The sequence below is a fragment of the Uloborus diversus genome, chromosome 6, assembly GCF_026930045.1.
Source record: "Uloborus diversus isolate 005 chromosome 6, Udiv.v.3.1, whole genome shotgun sequence".
In the NCBI taxonomy this organism is placed as follows: domain Eukaryota; kingdom Metazoa; phylum Arthropoda; class Arachnida; order Araneae; family Uloboridae; genus Uloborus; species Uloborus diversus.
Genome location: NC_072736.1, coordinates 73518231 through 73537242, shown reverse-complemented (window position 1 = coordinate 73537242; position 19012 = coordinate 73518231). Strand labels below are relative to the sequence as shown.

General features: G+C 31.8%; 1 protein-coding gene across 1 annotated transcript in view; it reads right to left on the bottom strand.

Moving 5' to 3' along the window:
* Positions 1 to 7783, bottom strand: part of LOC129224044 (epidermal growth factor receptor kinase substrate 8-like) — a 171512-nt gene extending 163729 nt beyond the window's left edge. The window contains exon 1 of the mRNA XM_054858443.1: positions 7454 to 7783. The gene's annotated coding sequence lies outside the window, so the exon portion shown is untranslated. The remainder of the gene's footprint in view (positions 1 to 7453) is intronic.
* Positions 7784 to 19012: the final 11229 nt, after the last annotated feature.

Genomic DNA, 19012 nt, shown 5'->3' with positions numbered 1-19012 from the left:
TTCTGTCGTTGATGAAAGGGAATTTGCTTTAAATTTCAACGACAATTGTTTTTTACTAAAGTTTGTAAGGTTTCCCCCTCTAATTGGTACTGGTTAATGTAATTATTTTCAATTACCTAAAAAGTTCAAGTATCTACAGGGTGTTCTGTTTTAACCTGCAAGACTTTTATTTTCGCAACTGTTGGGCCCTAGATGTGTACTTCCAATGGCAAAAATGTTCCAAATTAGATGCAGAGTTGAGATATTGAAAGTTTGAGGCAAAAAATGAAAATAAGTCAAAAAATACAAAATTGAACTTTTTATAAAGGCCCCAGGTCCCCTAACTAATATTTAGAGAAAGTTATATTTAGGAAAATAATCTCCATTGAAAACTATTACTGACACAAAAAAACTTGACATTTGTGCGACCAAAACTCAAGGAGATATTCCAGTTCAAAGTTTTAAGGGACCATACAGAAGATGAGATTGGAACTTATCGCCCTTTCAGAAGAATGACAGGTCGTCTTCGTCAGAAAAACAAATTATTTATTTTTCATTGCTATTCAAAAATAAATGCAAATGTTATGCAGTGATACGCAAAAACACACTACAAAACCTCGAACAATTTGAAAAACCCACACTCTATTCACACATGTAATTTTAAAAACTTGTAAACCGCTATATTTTCCCACAAAAAGTGTTTTTGACGGCGAGTAAAGTCACAAAACGCTACGTTTCATATCTCGGTGAATATTGGTGGTACTCATGTCAAACCTTTTGTGTCAGTAATATCTTTCAATGGAGATTATTTCACCAAATATAAGTTAGCGGACCTAGGGCCCGTATAAAAAGTTAAATTTTGTGTTTTTTGACTTTTTATTTTTGCTTCAAACTGTCAATATCTTAACTATGCATCTGATTTCGAACACTTCTGCAATTAGAAGTATACATCTAGGACTGACGGTTGCGAAAATAAAGGTCTTGCAGGTTAAGACGGAACACCCTGTATACACTTCAATGACAGGGGTCCGCATGGTCCCTAAAAGGGGTCGTCTGTTGACAACGTTTGAGAAGCACTGCGTTATATTAACAAATATGGTTTAAAAAATCAGCTGAAAATGCTGCATTTGACACAAACCCCGATTTAAATGGGCTGAATCTCATAAAGTAAAGCTAATGGAGAAAAACTCTTTTCACTTTTAGAACCAAAATACAAAATTTCGAGAAAATCAAATTAATTAAAAAATGTTGGGCACTTTGCAATTTTTTTTTTTTTTTTTTGGATCTGTGTAATAGTGTTAAAAACATAAGCTTCAACGCAGAACGGTAGCGACACTTAAATTTCAGTGCATAGAAGTAGGCGTTAATAAACTAGTTTAAATGTGCTGGAAACATTTCAGCAGTTGTCGCAGATGAAAGATTTGCGCATTTACAGTCAAACGAAGGTTCGAATTCAATAGGATTTGTAACTAATCCGTAAGAAACTCCCGGTCACGGTTACGTCAGCAGTAAACCACGGTGTGGAAATTCGCCAGAATAAAAGTTCAGCTGACATTAAAAAAAAAAAGGGGGGGGGGGGGGTAGCGTTACTTTCAAAACTGGACTTTTACCTGTTTCAAAATATGAGCATTAGTATTAGTACATTCATCACTTTTTCTACCCCCAAACATTTTGCCTTTTCATCGTTTTATACAATCATGCGAATCAAGTGTCGAAAAAAGTTCAAGAATAAAGTAAAAATTTTACGATTTTTACTTTTATAAATGGTAAATGTTTTTGCACATTTCTCTTAAGGGGGTCCGGCACACAAAAATCATCAAGTTTTACAATTTTATATACATTTTTTTTATCATTATTTTTTTATTTTTTTTTTTTCCTGCTAAAAAGGAAGTTTGAATCTTGTTTCTATCTTAACTAGAACAAAAGATATGGTTATTTTTGTTGCATGCATTTAACGAATATTATTCTTTACTTTAAAACTTTAAAACGTTTTTCTCCATGATGCAATTTGTCCCAATTTTTTGCATTCAAACTCTTGTAAGTCAAGAATTAATAAAGCTAAAGTAATGAAATTTGGAGCATATCGTTTTCAAACAGTTTACTTCAACCTTTTTTTGGCAAATTTAAAAAAAAAAGTTTTTTGCAAAAATATGATTTAAAAGGGAAAAAAAGTATCTTTGAATTTTTAGAAAAAAAAATTTCAAATTTTTTCTATTTTTTATTGAATTAATATTTTTTAAATCGCCGAATAAAAAATTAAAGCTTAAATATTTGTGCAGATTTTTTTTTAATTGAAAATTTACCAAGAATATTTTGAGTTTTAGCGATTTAAAGCAACCCCATTAAAAAAAATTAAAAAAATAACAATAAATTCATATATTTGTCATGATTTTGCTTATTAAATAGTTGGTGAATCAGTGCAAAAAATGTCAAAGCTCTAAACTGAAATATTTTTTTTTTCAAAATGTGCCCCCCCCCCCCTTAAGAAAAAAAATGGATTGCATACATTTTTAAATGTTTAGCACTTTATATTTTCTAAGAAAGTATAACTTAAAAATCTAGTTTTACAGTTTTAAAAGAAATCCATTTCTTTCCAGAAAAAACAGAAAAAGAAAGGGTTCTTTTCTTCACTCTTTCAAAATTTCAGGAAATTTAACATCTCCAGATCCGCATGCGTACATGAAAAAGGAGGAAAAAGTCACTTTTAGACAGACCTCGAGATGGATCCTTCCCGAAATTTGCTATTCACTTGTATTAGCATTTTATTTTCAAGCATTTTTCAGTGCCAATTTAGATTTAACGATTAATCGATGTTAGTTATCTTGCAGATTTTTTTATTTATTTATTTACTTATGATTTGCGTCGCAGACAGCTCAAGAGCTGTTAAACGTTTCTGAAGAATCAAGAGTTAAAATTGTTCGCAATACATTTATATATTATACATTTATATGGAGGGGCATGTGGGGCAAAGTGAAATGGTGAAATATTTCTTCTGCTTTCAGCGCAACGCATCTAGTAATATTTTAACTATGTAGTAACACATGTAGTCTATTGCTGTCAAGGAAAGATTATCTTTGAAAAGAAAAGAATATGATAACGCAAGCAGTTTTGAAACATTGATACTCATTATGTAATATTTTGCTGTAAGTCAAAAATTATTTTGTTATTTTTCTATGATAAAGTTTTTATTATCAACAATTTAAATATTAATTGAGATCTACTAATATTCCGTGTAGTATTTATCTGTTTTAGTATTTTAAATGCTTTGTACAGTGGGTCGAGTACGCGGGCAAAGTGGATGGGGCAAAGTGAAATAGTTCATTTCATTAACTCAATTCAATCTTATATTAAATTACTTACGTATTCATTTATTAATTAATTCTTTATATTCCGTCATTCAATAACTCCATTCTTTACTCATTCATTCATTTATTTTCTCTTTGATTCACTATTTTATTAACTGATTTATCCTTCTCATTAACTTGTTTATCTATTTATTTATTCGTTTATTGTTTTATTTTATTTCCGTTCATTCTTTTTATTTTATTTCCGTTCATTCTTTTTATTTTATTTCCGTTCATTCTTTTATTTACTCATTTAGTTGATCAAAAATATCTTTATTGATCCAATAGAAAATATTTCATTAGAAAAATATTTCCTTTTTCACTTTGCCCCATGGAAAAAAAAAGTAGTGAATATTTTCCACCTCTTTGTGAAGGTACATAATTGTTTCTAAAAATCAAATTATGTTTCAATGCAAGTTTTATTATTAAATATATTGTTTTTTCTTTATGCACCGTAATTTTCAGAACGAATTTCCAACATGTTCCATTTGAAAAAAATAAGGTATCTTAACTATTTCACTTTGTCCCACATTCCCCTACTTCTATCACGTGGAGGAAAAAGAGATGAAGAAAGTGAATATTCCTCATATTTTACACAGAGACGTGATTTGTCTCCTTAAGCTTCACGTTATGAAACATCAAATAATGTTTTAATTGCAAAAATGTATGTATTTAATTGTATTTAAGTTAAATATTTGAATTACATTTGAATTTGTAACAATTTAAAAACTTAAATATTTCGCACCATGCCATCAGAAGTGATGTGACGTAAGAATAGGGGGAGGGGTGCTCTAATTTTTGATTTAAAATCTAAATATAATATTATTTCTTGCCACAAAACTCGCGACGCTAGTTTACGTAACTGGTACGTGGTGGCGTACGTAAGCGATAACCGACAGTGTCACTTCGTTAAAATTTATTAACTTTAAAGAAAAATTTTAACTTTCAGTATACATTGATTTATAAAAACCAATCAGTAAACATAACATCGTAAATATTTTTCTCGTATTATGGTAATTAATGCTACGAATTATATGCACTATAAAATCATCAAAACATGCATACAAATTTGCAGTAAAATTCCTAAAATGTGCGCTAAAAATTTTTAAAAATATGTGCTAAAATTTTTTTTTTCACACTAGTTAAAGTTTCTCGTCTAAAAAAAAAAACACGAATGGGCTTTATTTAGCAAAAATTTGCAAGGAAATAGTACGCATAGAAAGTCAGGCAACCTAAGAAAAACCCACAGATCTCCCGATTTTTTTTTTTTTTTTTTTTTTTTTTTTTTATGAAGAACAAAACAGAATCGTTCAATCTTCCTTTTATGAGAAAAAAAAATTAAAGTGCGCCAAAAAAAAAAAATCCCTCAAAAAAAAAAAAAAAAACACACAGCTGTTTTGAAAATCTGCCGTTTTGATGCAATTATATGCATTGACGTCAAAAAAAGCAAAAATATGCAATCGCATGTGCACATAGGCATTTGCAATCATAACTGTAGAGTAGAATTAAGAATAAATCAGTTAAAAGTAGAATTGTTCAAAGCCTTGGCCCTTCTTTAATGCTGTTCTTTTGAGCATTGTCACTTCTGCTGTCAAGGTGTCATATTTACCATGTCATTTTTACTTACCACCTACAATTTTTGAATGTTTAATTTAACTTTTAAATGTTTTATTCCATTTTTAAATGTTTTAACGTAACAAATAAGTAATTATCCTTTTAAAAAATGAATCCTTTGTGTGAACAGTCAACAATTTATTTCAAATTTAGCCATTAAAATATCTCACGCATTAGATGTCATGAAATAAAACATACGTTATTTTAACTGTATAAAACTTTCATAATGAATAACTAACGAAAAAAAAAAATAAATAAAGCAGAAATTTTATTTAGTTTTAATTTCATTTATTTATTTATTTTTTGCAAGCATTTAATTTTTCTTTCTTCTTTTATAGGGAAAGGTATTTTCCAATTTCTACACTACGCAGGAAAAGAAGGTGAAAATTATAGAGAAAATGAAAGTATGGTATATTGTTGAATGCAGTGGCGCAACCATAATTTACTCCTAGTAAGAGGTAAAGGGGGAGTAAGGAGTCAAAACAGCCATTCCTTTACTTGCATGTATAAACATCAAGATTAAACTCATGAAATAAAGCGAATCAATTCGGGGAGGGGGTTGGTTGAAACCCAATCCCACTCCAGTTGAGCCGTTGGTAGTAGAAGGAGAGGAAAATCTTAAATTTGAGCATTTTCAAATACACAATTTTCAAGTTCCTCTTGGAATCGCGTTTTAAAATAAACTGCATCGTGATAGTATCGAAAATTAAGTGGTTATCTCGTTACGCAATCTTTTTCTATCATCTAATTTGTTTACCCATTTTATTTATTTTCATAAAACTCAGCTGCGAGTTTCTCTCGAAGGATGTTTTTTTTTCTTTTCCTCATTTTCTTCATCCATGCTAAATTCTGCAAGTAACATTGAAAAATATCAGTATAAGCCAGGTTTGACGTTAAGACCTCCCCCCCTCCCCGGCCCATTCCCAGTAGCGCAGGCCCGTCATTTCAAAATTCTCCGGGAGGGGGGAGCAAAGGAAATGTATTCAATAAATTTATTTAAAAAAAAAACGTACATACAAAAATGCATAATTAGTGCTTCAATAACTCAACGGAGGGGGGGGGGGGCACTGATCGTCCAAATCTCTGGAAAAAAAGCCCTGGAATTGCCTCTTTTCTGGGTTGCAACTTCTGGGGGTTGGCAAATTCACCCTCACTTCTATGTTTTGCTTTTTTCCCCATAGAAACTTGTTATAAATACTAGGAGGAAGATGGGTAAGGGCGGCTGATTTGCCACGGCTCGGAAAAATCGAATGATTTTTCACACACAATTAAACGCAAAAAAGATTGCAAATCAAAAATTTTGAATGCTTTGCACTTCTACTGTTTTTTTTTACACCTTTATTTTTTGACATTCCAAAATTTGATTACTTTTATTACTCTTCCACATATAAGGAATGTTTAATCCCCTCTAACCAACACTCTCCTAACATTCTACTTGAACTATTTCGTTAAGTCCATAGTAACGTCGTAAATAGGAAACACAAATCGATATAAAACAACTTATTAATGCTACGTTTTTAGAATATTTTTGGTATCAACAAACATTTTATAAAAAGATTGCATTGAATAGTTTTTACATCTCCTTAAAAATCCGAAATAATTTCTTTACTCATGTCAACGCTTGAAATAGAAAGAGTTGAGTTTCTAGTCAAGAAATAATTGATTTAAAAGAATGATTGGTCAATAAAAAGGAAAAGAAAAAAGTAATAAGTAATTAACAACAAATCAGAATTCAAAGAAAAATATCTATGAACAACATTAACATAAAAAAAACAGAGCTAAAAATAAAAAAGGGGAAGAGGGTTGAGAAAAATAGTAGGGGATTTGCGCCATTGAACTTGGGGGGGGGGATGGTCAACCCTGGCTACTATATATTATTTTACTATTTATACTTCTAACTTAATGACAATGAAAATTCGGGAACATTAGTTCCCCTTTTTTATTTTTAGCTCTGTTTTTTTATTTTATTAATTTTTAACACATTTTTTACTCATTTATTTCTATTATTATTTTATTAGAAAAGTTCTATGCGACGCCAATGACACATACACTAAGTAAAGAAATGAAATAAAATGTAAAAATAATAAAATAAAATAAATTAAATTATTCGAATTAAAAATAAATCAATCAATTTATAAATTTAAATAGAAACGTTAAAAATTTTGAAAACCCCAAAAACTTTGATATCGCAACTTGTGCCAAAATCCCCCCCTGTGGGCACCTCTGATAGTAGCTACTAATTGATTGTGTTAATATTCTTTGCGACTTTTATGGCAATGTGTACATTTTTCAAACAATACGGCAATATTTATATTAAGTAGATTTAAATTGGAAAAACAATCGCATACATTAATCCCAGACAGAGGATCATGATTTAACACAGGATCATGATGAATTAAATCAAATAAAAACTGTTCCTTATAAATTAAAGTTTAGGAAGAATTTAAATTAAATAAATTGCGTAGATACTAATTATTTTCTAATAATTTGAACAGATTACAATGAATTGTACTTACCAAAACAAGAAAGCTTTGACGCTCCTTTTGAAGTATAGTCCAAGGGCGAAAAAAGTTCAAAAAGCATAACAAAAAATCCTCACAACGCCGCTTTTAACCAAAACACGGTTCCCAACAGGTAGACCGTCCCGATCAAAACATGTTGCTATCCAATTGTTGATCGATTCAAATGAGAAAAGCACAGAATTTCAGGTAATTTTTTCCCAATACACCAGCTTGTGTTTCTAATTTCAATCAACAATACAGAGGAAAATTTAATTAACAAGCGTCAAAGTTATGAATCACGTGAAATGTCCGGAAAATCACCACAACACAAACGCACCGCGCAAACGCCAGGTTATTTCTTAACGGCAGATGAAACGGCCCAGGTAGAAGCCAAAGAAATGCGCCGCAAGTAGGGTTGCCGTGAGAGGGATGTTTTTTTTTTCAGTCGCCAAATCACTAAACTAGAATGATTATTTAGCGCTTATTTTCGCTTAAAATATTTATCATGTTTCATATTTTTGCTTGGTCGCAAGTTGCAGAGAAACTAAAATACATGAGAAATTTATTGTCGCATAAATTTATTATAAATGTTTCATGAGCAAAAATGACACTGATTAGTTTGTATTATTTTCTACGCAATGTTTCTAATCGAGGGGTGCCTACATAGGAGGGAGGGAGGTCATGGTGCAGACAGCGCCATTGAAAATTTTAGGGGGGAGTGTTTTGAGGGATATTTTTTGCTTTTTTAGGGGAAGTTCTTGCTTTCGGGAGGTATTCGCAATATTTAGTGGAGGGTGCGCTCTTGCCCTTAGAGGGGGGTGGGAGCACTTCTGTCTACTCAATTAAATTTTTGTTGATTTCCATTGCATACAGGAGTGTCCACCTAGAGGGGTCCTGGCACAGACTGCGTCATTGGAATTTTTAAGAAAGCTGTTTTCAGGGGTATTTTTCTGCTTTTTTCGGGGGGATAGGTCTCTTGATTTAGGGGGTCTTTGTGGTATTTCGGGGGTGGGCCCTTGCTCTTGGGGTAGGGGCGCGCCCCTGATTGCGTCAGTTTTAATCGAGGAAGTTAGTGTTCATCAAAACGTTTAACGTCGATGTTTATCACGAATTCTTTTCCCCTGTTTCTCTTTCTGTGACAGACTTGCATATTTTGTAATTTATCTCTTTAAATTTCATTTTATTACCAACATTTATCAGTAGTTTACCTTTAGGAAATGTTATTGAAGTGAATGGTATCCCACTTACGAAACAACAAAATATACTCTAGTACAAGTAAACCCGAGGTTTACTTTGTACAAGAACTCAAGAGAGCTAGCTGAGTTCCAACACTTCGTTTCATGTATCATGTTTGGCAAAATTCAGGCTATTTATGCATACCAATAGGTTGTGAGGACTATTGGCCTCCTGCACTAGACATTAAGACATGAGTAAATTCAAATATTGAAACGAAAAATGTAATTCTTAGGTTTATCTTTCGGTAAAATAGTAACATTAAATTTCAAAGCGCATAAAATTTGCCAAAAAGAAAAAGTCTCTCCAGAGTTATTAAGCATATTTTGCTTTTTTGTGTGTGTGTGCGTGTGTTTAATGTTGTTTTTAATTTTTATTTTCTAATACAAAGGTATTTTTTTATTAACTATATTTCGGTATTCACCAACAGGGATTCCCTGTTCCTAATAAATTTAAAATGATTTTTTTAATGAATAATTATTAAAATTGATAAATAAAAAAAGAAAGGATAGAATCAAAAGTGTAGAACATTCAGGCCTGACTAGAGGCCATGTCAGCCTGGACCCGAGCCTTGGTTGTAGGGGGGGCGGCGACACTGATGCCAAAAAAAAAAGAAAGAAAGAAGAAAAGAAAGGAAGAAAAAAAAGAAATAAAAAAAGGAAGAATGGAAAAAGGTGGAGGGACTCCGAATGAGAGAAAACGTAAAGATTAAGTAAAATTTTATTCTTGGTATTCAATGTTGTGGCACTTAAAATAGAGTTAGTCGTTTTCTAGTAAGCAGTTTTGATTTTTTTTTTCCTTTCCTCCCCCCCCCCTTTCTGCTTTTCCCTTTCTTTTCTTTTTCTTCTTTTTTTCTTCTTTTTTTGAGGGGGGGGGGTGAAAGGCCCGGCGACATAACTGACAAGGGGCCTGCCTTGGCTCTCTGCGGCCCTAGGAACATTTGAACTTTTTTTTGCAAAAATGAACTTTTTACCTATGTTATAAAATGCAAAATACAGTTATAGCTTGACCACGAAAAGAAGGCGGATAACCTTGAAGCAAAAACATCATTTGTATCATTTGTAATAGGTTGTTTGATATTGTTTTGGCATAGATAGGATTAGCCGGACCATGCCTATTACTAATCGGTGCTTTCTGGCAGATTCTACCTATTACAAATGATACAAATGATGCTTCGCTTCAAGGTCATCCGCCATCTTTTCGTAGTCAAGCTTTAACATTTCCAGGTATTCCCAGACGCGAACAGATTTTAATAGTGCAGATGGTATGTTTTTGTGCCCTGTTTTCATCATACCATTAACAGGTTTCGATTTTTCATCCGAACTTTCAAAATTTCCTTTCTTCCAAAAATCCTTTGTTCGGTGTGCCCTTGTACATACATTTTTATTTTAGTCACATGAAATAAAAGCTTACTTTTAAAAATGAACTTTGGTTAATTTGATGCTGTAACTTAAAAGTCCATTGAACCGAAGTAAAAAATTCTAACATCGTTAAAAACTCATTATAAGCTGATAAATTTTCCTGAACTGAAACATTTTTTTACATTGATTATTTAAAATAAGGGAATAAATAGATGATTAGAGAATTGTGAATTGAAATGCATGAAGTCCCGACTGGGTGAATCTCTAAGCCGTTCTTGCGTAAGCAATGATGCATGTCAAAACGTGTTGAATTTTTAAATGCAATAAATAAAACAAGCCAGAACGCACTGCCTTTTAATGCTAATATGTATCTTTGGGTTGGTTAACAAAAATATATGGTGGTGAAAAACGCTCTGTTCGAACTTCCATATTCTTAGCTGAGTAGAAATTAAAATAATAATAATAATTTTTAAAACGTGAAAATATTCAAGACATCAGAAAGTTATATCGCGTTTCTTTTTTTTTTCGTTTTGCACGATGCATTTTAAACAATAGGGGAGACATGGGATACTTGATCCCCACTTTAGTTTTCAGTTTTTTTCTCTGCTGCAAATTATCAGTTTTTTTTTTTTTTTTTTTTTTGAGCAATCACATTGCTTATTGTTCTCACTTGATGGTTTTGATGTTCCTATGATTTTATTTTCTCCCCGCCTCCTTCTGCAGCACGACCGTCCCGGACAATCCCAGTACTGCTTCTCTAGCGAAAACCGTCTCCAGGTTGCGTCCATACCCCCACATGCATACATACACACACCTACACACATACATACACACACTCATGCTTGCACACAGAAACAAACCCACACGCATACATACCCACACCTACACACACACACTCATGCTTGCAGACAGACACAAACACACACGCGTACATACACATACCTATACACACATACACACACATACCCACACACTCATGCCTGCACACAGACACACACGCCTACATACACAAACACATTCATGATTGCGAAAAACATAATTTGAATTTAAACAGTCAAAATTCTTTTTTTTTTTTTTTTTAAAGTACGTGAACAAATAATTTTCTCCTCTATCGCACAGTATTTTTTTAAGTTCAAATTAAACAGGCTGCCTTGTGCAGGTAAAGGGCAGTGACTGCAAATTTTTCTTTTTTCGTTTTTTATTTATTTATTTATTTATTTATTTTTTATTTATTTATTTATTTATTTTTTTATTTTTTTTTTTTTTTTTTTTTTGCAGTTTTGTCATTCATTGTACGTTAGCTTTATAGTACACGCTTGCTTATTTGGTTTCCGTTTAAAAAAAAGTGCGAAAAAAATATCTTATTTCAAAATTTTCTTATTGTTAGCACTGAAGCCAACACACATTTCTTCCAATATCTCGAAAACTCATTTCTGAAGATACTGCCGTTTACCTGCACACGGCAGCATGATTCCTTCATGGGGAATACTTGATAACACTGAGAAAATACATAGACTTTTCATTAGATCAGCAATTTATTTACGGATAATTGTTTTCTTCACAATGTTTCTAAAAAATAACATTATTTCTAATTTTCTTTATTAAATTATAATAATGTGAACACAAAATAACATTGTTTTAAATTCCACTAGGACATTTGTAAAAACAAATGTACACAACTTTAGTGAACTTATGACGTTTTTGATTAGTAACTTTTTCTCCGGTACTGTTGTGAACAATATATTTTATAAATAAAACCAACAATTTTTTTAAAGTATCGTAATGAAGCTAAAATTACAACAAACGAAAAAAAAAATAGGATGACAAGCACAAAAATCAAATCAGTTGCTTCTTGTCTTGCAATAATGAATGCAAGAGTTTTATCAATTGAATTAATTTCAAAAAGAGGGATGTAAAATGTTAGTATCAGTGTACTTATTAAAAAGAAAAAAAAAACCTAACATATGTTTTCAAAACCTGAAAATTCAAATGCAAACAATTTGTTTGTTGATCTAGAGTTAGATCTGGAGTAAAAAAAGGCGCCCTTTCCAGTTGTGTCAAAAAGAAAACTGTGGGACAATTCTGTCGCTTTTGACTCATAGATTTAATGAAGAAAAAGTGCCTAAATGTTAGCTAAGACTAAAAATGTTCGTTCTAAAAACGCAAATAACTCCTGCCGTATTTAAATTAGAGCATTGAACCAAATTGCGTAGAACGCGGAAAATTCTACCCTTTCCAACAATATATAACATTAATATATGCAAGTAATTTTTCACCGCTTTAATAAGCAATAATAGGCAATTTACGCGAAATTTGAGCTTAAAAAATTAATTACAAAAAAAAAAACTAATTCGAATTTTAAAAAAATAAAACCTCAGGTGCACACCCCCGGTTCTCGAAGCAACGTTACAAAATTTTAAGGTTGTAGGTGCTATGAGGTATCTTGGACGCAGGTCCGCAACAGACTTTCTTCCAGAATTTGTTTGAAACCTTACTTTTATTTACTATAAAGAGATAATTTGCAATTTATATAAATAGTTTGCTCACTAAAATGTTCGTTTTGAGTTCATTTTTCAAAATCATTGGTCTTTCTTGATACACCACCTGTTTTACAGCTTTATCTAAAGGATTTGCTGTGTGAGACCAAGTACCCAGCGCGGGGCTACTTGAACCCAATTTTTAAAAATAGAAAAAAATATGTAAAGAGTTAAAATAGGTGTTTCAAAAAGGCTTTAGGTGGTAGCAGAACATCTGAAAAGTGATAAAAACAAGGTTATCAGTTCACATTATGGGTTTAAAAGCATTTAGAGTAAAACTCGCAAAAAATATGAAATTTTGAGCCCCACTTTACGGTACTGTATTGATGAATACCTAACAAGGTCGAAGTTTCGGCCTCTGGGTATCGCAACGGGACCTTCGATACATGTTTGTAGTTTTGTCTAAACCCTGGCTTCAGGGCAGTAATTTACAGCTTATTATTGAAAACTAGAAAGTCGCCCGTCAAGGTATGACGGGTGAAAATTGCTTGCACTCTTCTACATTTGACAAAGTCATTGCCTGTATGATGATATTTAGATAGTTGAAATTGTAACCCAAACTCCAGTGGATTAACCCTAAACTCTAGTGGGCAGAGTTCATTGTTGACCATTTTTTTCGTTTCTTCATTCCCCTCAAATGACAGTCTTACCAGTAAAACAGTTAAGTTACCGGATCGTTTTCAGCCTTGTCGCAATAAAACCTTTCCCTGCATGTTAAACATTACCAAAACATATTATCAAATTATCATGCCGTGGTGCGAGTTCCATTGTTGAAACACGCGAGTTACTCGATCATCGGCTATTATTTATATGAGGAATTGGCTGACATCTGAAAAAAAAATATCCATATAATTTACGCCAAACGCAATTGCTTTTTATCAATCCGAGATTAAAAATGCGTGCACTATAAGGCAAAGGGTTGTTGATAGCAAATGTAATTAGTTCATCGATTAAAAGTAAAATGTTGGTAAAAATTTATTTCGTTGGAAAAATCATTTTTTCAGTTCCCTTAACCCTATTTTAAACGTATGACAGTTGTTTACTAACTTTTATTAAATAACACTTTAAAAAAATATTTTCTACCAATCCAGTTCTCTTCGCATTTAGGTAAAAAGGAAATTGTATCATAAAAACCTATTGTATAAATACCAATGATATGTGTGATACAATGATAATGTAGTTTTCTATCTTTTCGTAATGAAGACTGAACTGGTATAGATACATATCTAGTTTATCAGCTCATGTTACGTGAGGGAAGGTTATTTTTCTCACAATTAGTTCAGTTTTAGATAATTTTGATGTAGTAATTTTAATCTTTGGCAGATAAATATATTTTTTATCGAGATATGAATTCTCGAATCAAATCGTTTAGCGTAATTCTTTATCCTAGTTGCTAAGCAATAAACAGAGCATTTATGAAAGATAATATCATACATTCGTTGTTTAATTGCACCTAAGTGAGGGAGCGTTATAATTTTGCAGTATGTCCATTCGAGATAAATAGTATCGTTTTTGAATTTTTCATGACCAAGAGAAAAATTAAGTTTCTACTTCAAACTAGAGGAAAAAATTATTAGCTAATAATTAAATTCAAATTAATTAAACTAACTTGTTCTATGTAGGGGGATGTGGGGCAAAGTTAAATAGTGAAGAGAACTTTAGAAATAACGAAACTTACGTTGAAATATTATTTTATATTTTGAAGATGAATTTCTACCTTAAAAAGTGATTATTCTCTCTGATTTTGTACAGGGCAAAGTATAAAATATTTTCTTCTTTATCACTAAATTTTTTTTTTATATAAAATTGACGAATAATTAGAGAAATGAAAGATAAATGAATAAATAATGATCCAATAAATAAATAATTTAAAAAATAAATCAATTAATGTACAAAAAAAATAAGTGAGTGAATAAAAGTGAAAATATTTTACCATTTCACTTTGTCCCACTATTTAACTTTATCCCACACATCCCAACTAATCAAGCAAGATTTGAGTTCTTAGTACATATTCAGTGGAAGGAGTCGGGGCAGGTTAGTCCGCTTTTAGACATTTCATTTTTTATCTTAGCAAAATGTTTAATGAGCAGTTTGATTTTCTTCTCCTTCTTAAAAAAAAAAAAAAAGAGGGAGAGAGAGAGAAGAGAACTGTTACGAGTATTTTGAACATTTCTTCCATTTTCACTCATGTTCACTGAGCAATCATATATATATATATATATATATATATATATATATATATATATATATATATATATATATATATATATATATATATATATATATATATATATTAGAATGGTCCTTATTTTTGAAGTTGTAGATATTTTACACAACGTCCCCTCAATTTGTTCCATTATACAAATAAATGATCCATGCAAAATTTTAAGTCAATCCATGAATATTAACACGTGCTCCTAGGGCCCCCTTTTTTGAGTTTTAAAGAAAAAATTGCGGATTTTCTCATTTTTATGTAAAAATATTCCTAGGTTTTAATTTTAAAGTAATTTCGAACCTCAATAGATGTTGCTACTTCCAGACCAACCATTCTCTCACTTTCATTCTGTAAAATTTTACATATTACATAGGGTACATGTACACCAATGGCCTTGGGACAGGCTTACCGCTATTCGCGCTCGTTTCAAACCAAGCGGCAGGGGAACATTTTTCTCCACCAAGATGGACACAAGGGATTCTAAAGGCCATTAATGAATGGCCTAGGCCATTAATGAATGATTTTTGACAACAACAAATTACCTCCTCCAGCCTTTGAGGGTGTTGATTTAGAAAATTTTCTGTGTATGTAATAGGTGTGGCAAATAGGGTCACTTGGTTTCCATGCTATAAATATAAGTAATGACAATTATATTTTAATTCTCTGTTCTTTAGTTATATACTTAAATGTTTATGCATTCTTATAATTTAAATTTTGAAAAATCCTCGATTACCCTACCATAAAAATAAACTCTATTTTCCATATCTAAAATATAAATTTAAAAAAAAAATCCAGATCGGAATAATGTAAAAATCTATACTTTAAACTGTCTTCTATTTCAGTACATAGTCCTTTATTATCATCAAATTCCTCTTGCAAATCACAAGATTTAGAAACCGAAATGGGTATCTATCCTAACCTGTTGAACCTTTTTTCTATATCTGATCTACCACAACGCAAAAAAGCTTGACAACTATTGAGATCTGCTCGCATTTCATCAATGTTAGACAAATGCCATATTAGGGAAAAGATGCTGCTCATTTATTTACAGATTATGTAGATGCAGTAAATTTAAATCCAGATAACCTTATGATCAATCGTACATCCCTTAAGAGAGCAAGAGAAAATCTTCGAGAGGTAAAATCAGATTTCATGAATTTAAATTTAGATTTTTTAGTTATTCCCTGGGATACAAAGCTACATCCAGATGTAACTGGAAAAAAAAAAAACGCCGATAGGCTTGCCGTGATAGCTTCAGGTTCCAATGTTGAACAGCTACTCAGAATTTCTGAGATATTTCTTCAGTTGTATATGATATCTTAGATGATTGCTCTTTATTGCTAACTGTTCAAGCTGTAGTGTTTTATACAGCGGCTTACAATACCAACCGTATAAATTGTGCAGGTAATTTTTTAGAGCAAAAGCTGAACGGTGATATATCGCATTTGTATTGCTATCATCATTCACTTGAAATCGTACTGCAGAGTGTCTTTAAAGAAGTTCTTGCCTTTCTTAGTTCTAGACTCGATATTCCATTATTTAAGCGCTTCAAAATTCAAAAATTACACATACCACTTAAACTCTAAAAGAAGAATTTGATGACATATTATTGTTCATAGAAAGCGGAATTAAGAAATATTACAGAGAATTCTCATAACGTGTAATAATATTTCTTGGTGAAGTCCTCCCTCCTACAGGGATATGTTTTCGGCAACCTGGAGCTTATCCCTGACCCAGAGGGGTGGCAAAAGGAATTTCTTGTTTGAAAATTTATATATTTAGGAAGCAATTTAAATTGACACTACATGAAGAGATTGCCCGTACACAGTTAAATGTTGTATGAAGATATAGTTTTTCGCAGCAACCCATTCTAGGCCTTTTAATATAAAGTCTAGAATTAATATAAAGTCTAGTGTCTCAAAAACCTGCAGCGTACAAAATGATGACAAACATGCAGCAGAAGCAGTGATTGAAAAATTCATAAATCACTTATGGTACTTAGGGGATGAACTAGTAGCTTTGTTCGTATTGGATGAAGGAATTAACTTTGAAGATAGGAAAAGACTATTTCAAAAAATGCTTGTTGAATAGGAAGACGTGTCTGATAACTGTATGAAAAATTTCAAATAACAGTAGATGATTTGGAATAGTTTCTTAGTAAAGATCTTCCTCTTTATAGAATCAATTACAAGTCAATAAAACTGTTTGATAAGTTACAAACACCAAAAGATGTTTTCCTATTTGATCCTGATTCATGGCAAAATGTAGGAAGCTATTTAAAGGGAAGAGATATCGTTAAAATGCTGAAAGTTGTGAATGATACAACTGAAAGAGGAGCACAATTAATCGAAGAATTTCACAATCTATTTACCAAATATGAGTCACAAAAGCAATTTAGTTTTTTACAAACACTCCAAGACTATCGGGGAAAAAATGCACACGATTGAGATACATTGAGAAAAGCGTACGATTAAGGTAAAGTTTCTAAAGTGATATTTCATTCTTATTTAATGTAAAATCTTTAGACGATATGAAATAATTAAAAAGATTAATTTTAGTGCTACCTCGCTGTAAAAATATTTTGCAAACATAGGAGAAACGATGTAGGATCGAAGTAAAAACTCGAAGATTTGTGAGAAAATTATCAAAAATATTAAAGTTCAACGTCCTAGGGGCACGTGTTATTATTGACCGATCGAGTTCAAACTTTGCACCGATTACTTTTTATTATAATGTCACAAAACTAGGGGGCGTCACTTGTTGAATTCCGAAAATTTTTTTCCCATATAAATAAGGACCACCCTAATATATATATATATATATATATATATATATATATATATATATATATATATATATATATATATATATATATATATATATATATATATATACCGATGTGAAAAAATCCTTATGAGATGGAGACAGGAGACAACAACAAAAATAACAGATAAAGTCTTCAATTCCACTTCTTTGTTTTCCATACGGATCACGCCTACGGATTTTCAGACTTTTCAATAGGTTGAAATTTTCCAATGTGCGAAAAAAAAATTAAAATGTAAATAGAGATGGTTTCTTTTCCACCTAAAAACTACAGCGATCCATCCTTAAATCTTAGTTGATTTTAAGGTTGCGACCTATAGAAAGATAAGTTCTTTCCCTCGATGCTTAAATGGTAATTATATTTGGGCTATGGAAAAGTAAGAAGAGGATTGGACTTATCACGAAGGGAAAATAGGGCTGTGGAGCCTCAATGTTCGGTTATCTATTCATTCTCTTCAATGTGTTGAATTTTTCAGATATTTTTACATGTGAAAAACAGAATGCTGAAGAAACTGATAGTTATTATTTCCTCAACACTATGGCCATCTATCTTTCAGTCTTACGATCAGTTTTAAGGTTGTGACCCTTAAGAACGCTGTATCCCGTTTCAAGCTGAAGTAAGCTGTTTCATTCTGTTTGGATTTAATTGTTGAAGTCCAAAATTTTAAATCTATTGGTGGTAAAATGCTTTGGTATGTGATAACATCAGCATGCTAGTTTAAAAATGCACCAAACTGCAAAAATGGCTTTTGTGTTACAATTACATGCTTATCCACAGCTTACAATGTTGTTTAAAATCCCTCTTCATTGTCTACCACTAGTATTTCGTAATTTTATTCTTTCTCGGATATATATATATATATATATATATATATATATATATATATACTTCAAAGCATAAAAAATATACCATGTCCAGTTCCTCGATTGTGGAAAGAACGTTTACTTGTAAGGTTTCATGCTTAAAAAAGTTAAGAAAATTACATTGAATATGCATTTATCAAACAAATGCCACATAGAAATTAACACGTATGCCGTCATCACAAGCAGAGCCTGATTAAGATATCAGGAGGCATAAGTCAAACGCTGTTGAGGGGCCCCTTTGTAGCCAAATCCGAAAATTTTAACCGTTGGCTAAAACGCTTTTAGACATTTGTGTGCCCTTAAAAAGCGTGGGCCCTAGGCCACGGCCTATTCAGTAATCAGAACCTGAATACACGAGCTCTCCAGTATATTTTTAAACAGCATAAGTAAAACCATTTAGTGTAGAGCACCCGTCTCAATGTTTGGCTGTCATAGATTGACTAAAGTCACAAAGAATACACTTCGAGGAGTCGACAACGCCCATACGGAACAATATTTGTTCACAATCTATACAACGTGCGGCAGCAGCTCTTCTTGTTGC